The sequence below is a fragment of the Scyliorhinus torazame genome, chromosome 17 (genome assembly GCF_047496885.1).
Source record: "Scyliorhinus torazame isolate Kashiwa2021f chromosome 17, sScyTor2.1, whole genome shotgun sequence".
Taxonomy (NCBI): domain Eukaryota; kingdom Metazoa; phylum Chordata; class Chondrichthyes; order Carcharhiniformes; family Scyliorhinidae; genus Scyliorhinus; species Scyliorhinus torazame.
Window position 1 is genome coordinate 81841701 of NC_092723.1, and position 6653 is coordinate 81848353.

General features: G+C 50.0%; 1 long non-coding RNA gene across 1 annotated transcript in view; it reads right to left on the reverse strand.

The window, feature by feature from the left end:
* LOC140393548 (uncharacterized) overlaps positions 1-2451 on the reverse strand; it is a 42567-nt gene extending 40116 nt beyond the window's left edge. The window contains exon 1 of the long non-coding RNA XR_011935656.1: positions 2394-2451. This is a non-coding gene — a long non-coding RNA (uncharacterized lncRNA). The remainder of the gene's footprint in view (positions 1-2393) is intronic.
* Between the last annotated feature and the right edge of the window lie 4202 nt (positions 2452-6653).

Genomic DNA, 6653 nt, shown 5'->3' on the forward strand with positions numbered 1-6653 from the left:
GGAGGTTCACAAGAATGATCCCTGGAATGAAGAGTTTGTTGTATGAGGAACGGTTGACAACTCTGGGTCTGTACTCGTTGGAGTTTAGAAGGATGAGGGGAGATCTTATTGAAACCTACAGGATACTGCGAGGCCTGGATAGAGTGGATGTGGAGACGATTTTTCCACTTGTAGGAAAAACTAGAACCAGAGGACACCATCTCAGTCTAAAAGGACGATCCTTTAAAACAGAGGTGAGGAGGAATTTCTTCAGCCAGAGATTGGTGAATCTATGGAATGCATTACCGCAGAAGGCTGTGGAGGCCAAATCACTGAGTGTCTTTCCGACCGAGATAGAAAGGTTCTTGATTAATAAGAGGATCAGGGGTTATGGAGAGAAGGCAGGAGAAATCACGATTTTGACATCGGGCTACGGAGAATCCAGCCCATCATCTCTCCTTATTGCAGTAACTGCTTCCTTAACTAATGATGCAATGCCTCCTCCTCCTTTACCTCCTCCTCTGTCTTGCCTGAAGATTCTGTATTCCGGGATGTTGAGCTGCCAATCCTGCCCCTCACTCAGCCACATCTCTGTGATATCGACTATGCCATAATTACAAATGTCAATCATCACCCCGAACTCATCGTTTTACCTTTAATACTCTTGGCATTAAAGTCGAGGCACTTCAGTGAAGAGGCTCGTGGAGCACCACACACGTACAGAAGGTGGAGGTAGAAACCCTGAGGGGGACAGACGGTCGGAGGGCGGGCTGACCGCAGGGATTAGCTGCCAAATAGATGTAGTTTTACATTTTACTGTTCTTTCTTTTATCATTGTCCTTGTTTCTCTTTCCTCGCCATCCTGCTTAGGTTCCCATCCCTCTGCCATTCTAATTTAAACCCGCCCCACTAATGAAGCCTAGTGTAAGGTCAAAGTACAGCCTTCCATTTGTCAATTAGGCCAGGCCCTGTATACACCACTGAACAGCCCTACTTTGAGTCCTGATTGGGTCCTGGGTATTGTTCGGAATGGCCACTTTCTACAATGATGATAGCTTGTGACCCTGGCCGTTACAGTGGTAAAGTATGTTTATTTATTTATTTGCTCTGTTATTTATTGTGAATTTAAGAGGGAAATATCCATTTCCAGAGCGGGAGGGGGGTACATTTACAATTTCCCCAGTCCCAGCCTCAATCACAGAGCTGTATCAGAGCATCCAGTGATAGAAGCTGCACTGAGCAAGTGAGCTGGAGATGGAAACAACTGGATACTTCTGAGCCTTTAGGCAAGTAGTTGGGTTAAGTGCACCACTGAAGAATGGTGATGCTGCTGTTCCAGTTCACTCAGTGTCTGGGTTGCTGTGGTGACATGCATATTATAGTGTGGAGCTATGTGCAGTGTTGGAGGCCTCAACATTCTTGCCATTACATGGCTAATCAGGAATCTCTCCCACTCTTATTGCTTGCCATTGGCCTGTGTTGGAAGGATTTATAGGCTGATATTCAACTTGTTTGTCCATGTTATGAACACACCTTCCATGGCCATCAAGTCCTGAAGTGGGATTCAAACCCAGAGCTTCTGGCCGAGAATCATGATGCTACCCACTACACCACAAGACCTCTGTTATATTATAGGGCAGCACGGTAGCATAGTGGTTAGCACAATTGCTTCACATCTCCAGGTTCCCAGGTTCGATTCCCGGCTTGGGTCACTGTCTGTGCAGAGTCTGCACGTTCTCCTCGTGTGTGCGTGGGTTTCCTCCGGATGCTCCAGTTTCCTCCCACAGTCCAAAGATGTGCAGGTTAGGTGGATTGGCTATGCTAAATTTCCCTTAGTGTCCAAAATTGCCCTTAGTGTTGGGTGGGGTTACTGGGTTATGGGGATAGGGTGGAGATGTGGGCTTGGGCAGGGTGCTCTTTCCAAGGGCCGGTGCAGACTCGATGGGCCGAATGGCCTCTTTCTGCACTGTAAATTCTATCTCTGAAATTATCCAATCTCACTAAAATTACTGCATTGTTGATCTTTGAAATTTTCAGACAGCATTAAACCACTTGGTAACTTTGTAACCAGGTTCACCCAGCCAAGGCAAAAATATTGCCCCTTGTCCTATTTTTAGTGATCTATTATTTCCCCTACTCAAATGATGAGAACTTTGAGTTCTGTTCTCTATCTCAAAATGACCCGCACATCCCATTATACCAACTATACCAATTCTCCTTCACATTCTTCCCGTTCACCCCATATCCCATCCTAACCTCCTCCATCCCCTGGAACATCCCTGGTTTTAGTACCTTGTTAAGCAATGATATGCGCACTTCTGGTTTGGAATGAATATTTGTTATAGATTTAAATTCTTTGCAACACAGGCTTTATAAAAACAATATAAATAATTTCAGATTAAAAACGAACTCACCAATCACTCGTCACAGGCAATATAACTGCGGCAGGTTTAAGGTTAACAAACCTCATGCAATGTTATGTGAAGGAGTTCAGGGCAGGAGCTCATATAAATATAGAGCACCGAGTGTAAATATTAAAACGCTCTTTGCATTTATTCACGTCACAGCAATAAATAATGACTTGTCAAAAATACAGGCGGCTGGATTCTTTGTTCCTCAGACTAAGTGTTGACGCCGGGACAGGAGTCGTGAACTTCTACGATAGCATAACTAGCGCCACACCTGGACCAATTCAACGACTGGTAAGGGGCTAAAGCTGGCGCCACGTGGAACACAAACAATTCCAATGGAAACTGTGCTGGATTCGGGATTAATACTCAGGAGACTGACAAGCTGCAGTCGCAGATACACACTTCAGTGCCCACACACACCATCCCAGCCAACAAGATGGCAGCAAGACGCATAGCCCAGAGGTTCACCGACACAGAACTGGAGGTCCTGCTAGACGCCGTGGAGGTGAGGCGGCCGACCCTGGGTTAACCCGAGGTTGGAAAGAGGCTTCCAGCCACTGCCTTTTGCTGGGCTTGGGCGCAAGTGGCAGAGGTGGTCAGCGCAGTGGGCAACATCGTCCGGGCCGACCTGCAGTGCCGGAAAAAGCTGCACCTCAGGGCCGCAAGGGTGTGAAAGCAGCACTGTGCCCCTGGCACCAACCCCACGTCCCACACATCCGTCACCCTAATCCCACCCCCCACCCTAAGGGCGGGCAAATCCCCGCTCTGCACCAACATGTCAATAGCCATACCAGCCGCCAAGGCTGGGTGCACTGGCCACTGAAGCCACCAGCTACCCATCCCCTGGGCTGCATGCGTTGGACTGTCTAACTCTGTGCATTTTCTGTGTCCTACCCCCCCACCCCCAGGAGAAGGCTGCTCATAACCGCCAGGAGCGGGAGAAGACCGGAGGGGGACCGGCAGACCTGTGGCCGCTCACCGCAGCTGAGCAGCGGGAACTGGATGTGGTCAGTGGGCCCGAAGAAAGGGTAGTCGCCGGGTGGAGGTTGGCATCGGACGAGGAAGTGAGACCCCGCTGAATTGCGGTTACCCATGACATGTGTGTCACCCCCTCACTACCCCCACATCCACCACCGGCCACACCACCAACCCCACACCACCACCACCCTCACATCCACCACCGGCTGCACCACCAACCCCACACCACCACCACCCTCACATCCACCACCGGCTGCACCACCAACCCCACACCACCACTACCCTCACATCCCCCACCGGCCGCATCACCAACCCCACACCACCCTCACACCACCCACACACCCACACAATCCCTACTACCCTCTAAGATGCAATCATACATCTTGTCTTGTGTCTTGCAGGACCTGCTGGTGACAGGGCAGATCCTTCTAGTGTCCCCTGCCCCCGATGCCAGCCACAGCCACAACCCCAGGTACTCACCAGCGATGAGGATGACACCAACACGGACGGGAGCCCTTGACCCGAATCCCTGGACACCCCGGAGTTCGAGTCTGGGGGTGACATAGATTTCCCAGCACAGCTGCAATCAACACCCTCCACCAACCCAGAGACACTCACCTCGCTCGGGCACTTTAGTGAAGAGGCTTGTGAGGCACTATCTGGTTCGTACCACACCCATGCTCCGGCAGAGCAGATGGAGGTAAGAACTCGCGCGGGAGCGGACAGTCGGAGGGCGGGCCGACCCCACGTATTCTCCAACTATTGCAGCTGACATCACTGAAGTGCCACAAGAGTAATTTTCTCGAGGAAGTCGAGGAATCAGTGATTTCCAAACTGCAGATTGAGATATGCACAGAACAGAGCATCCCTCAGGGATGTCCTCACTGACACCATTTACTCACTCACTCCTTCTGCTGAACTATTTAAAGCCAGAGTGACTGAGAAATGTTGAGGAGATATACCATTTATTGTTGCCTTTGCCAAATATTACTTTGGTTGCAATATCTCTCGATTCACAATTTTTAATTTATTCATTCATGGGATAGCAAACAGATGTTGTCCATCTCTAATTGCCCTTGGCAAGATGGTGGTGAACTGCCTTCTTGAATCACTGCATTCATGTGGTGTAGGTACACCCATAGTGCTGTTAGGGTTTTGACCCAGCGACAGTGAAAGAACGGCGGTATATTTTCAAGTCAGGGTGGTCCATGGCTTGGAGAGAAGCTGACAGCTGGTGTGCTCCCATGTGCCTGCTGCGCTTGTCCTTCTCAATGGTAGTGTTTCTGGTTTGGGAGGTGCTGTCAAAGGAGCCTTGATGAGTTACTGGGGTGCATCTTGTGGATGGTACACACAGCTGCTACTGTGTGTAGGTGGTGGAGGGAGAGAGTGTTTGTGGATGGGGCGCCAATCAAGCAGGGCTGCTTTGGCCTGGATGGTGTTGGGCTTCTTGAGTGTTGTTGGAGCTGCACTCATCCAGGCAAGTGGAGAGCATTCCATTGCACTCCTGGCTTGTGCCCTGTAGATGGTGGACAGGCTTTGGGGAGTCAGGACATGAGTTATTCACCATATAATCCCTAGTTACTGACCTGCGCTTGTAGCCACAGTATTTATATAGCTGGTCCAGTTCAGTTTCAGTTCAATGGTAACCTCAGTCTGGCCTGCTCCAACATCTTCTGCCTGAGATTGTTTGTAATGGCCATGAGCTTAATCTTCATGGAGACACCTTCAAGACTGATCTCATGCAGTGCTTCCTCCATGCGGTGCTCAGCTTGAAGGAATACTGATTCATCAGCTGAGTGGGGACAGTAGGAGATAACCGGCAGGAGGATTCCTTGCCCATGTTTAATCTGGTGACATCAGACTCCATGGGGCGTGGCATCAATGTAGAGAACTCCCAGGACATCTCCCTCCCATCTGTGTACCTCCTTGGTGGCACAGTGGGTAGCACTGCTGCCTCACAACTCCAGGGACCCGGGTACAATTCCAGTCTCGGGTGACTGTGTGGAGTCTGCACTTTCTCCCCGTGTCTGTGTGGGTTTCCTCCGGGTGCTCTGATTTCCTCCCACAGTCCAAAGATGTGCAGGTTAGGTGAATTGGCCATGAAAAATTGCCCGTTAGTGCCTGGCGTATGACCTCTGGATAGCTGGAAAAGTAGTCGATGATGATGATGGAGTACCTGCCGTGCGCATGGAACAGGTCCACACCCACCTTTGACCAGGGGAACGTGACCAACTCATTGGGCTGAAGGGTCTCACAGGGTTGTGCCGGCTGAAACCGCTGACAGGTGGGGCAATTGAGCACAGTGTTAGCAATGTCCTCACTTATTCCCGGCCAGCACACAGCCTCTCGGGACCTCCGCCGGCACTTCTCAACGCCGAATGTCTGAGTGGCAGGCTCTGAGCTCGGTGCTCTGAGCTGGCTGCTGCTGGAATGAGCAGGAACTGTAGTGTCCCCTGTTTTTATAGTACGCGTTCTCTCACTGGTGATTGGCTGCGATGTTGTGTGTATGTTGGTTGGTCCTACTGCATGTCCATCAGTGTGTGTGTGATTGCACCATGATATGCTGATCTAAATATCATGACACAAACCACAGCGTCACGTGCCGCCCCTTCCACTCCATTTCATTCTCCCAGTTTCTCTGTCTCACCTTTTCTGCTGTTATCAACTTCCATAGCAGCGCTTCTGATATATCTTCCTGCTTCCTCAACTGAGGATTCCCTCTACGAAACACTCCATCCACGTGAAACAGTAATTTACTTGTTCTTCTTGCAAATTAAACTCACTGCTCATGATGTGCTCACCTCCACATTGGGGAGGCCAAATGCAGTATGGGAGCTTGGTTTGCGAAATTCAGTGCCCAAGTGTGACCCTGAGTTTCTGACTGCTTGCTATTTTAATTCTCTACTTCATTGCAACGATGACTTCCCTGTTCTTAGCCTTGTATACGAGTAATAGGACCATAAGAAATAGGAACAGGAGTAGGTTGTTTCTCCCCTCGAGCCTGCCCCACTATAGGATCATGACTGATTCGACATTCCTCACATCCTCCTTTCTTGCCCTTTCCCCATAACCCTTGATTCCCTTACTGATCAAGAATCTATCTCAGCCTTAAATAAACACAAGGGGCTGGATTCTCCATCGGGCAATGTGAAATTGGGAAGGACGATTGGTGGAGAATCGGTCTTGATGCCGAAATCAGGGCCGGTGCCAGGTTCACGGTAAATCGCAATTCTCCGGTGCCTCGACAGTGCCGTCAATGCGTTCTACTCCGCACGTACAGTAAAT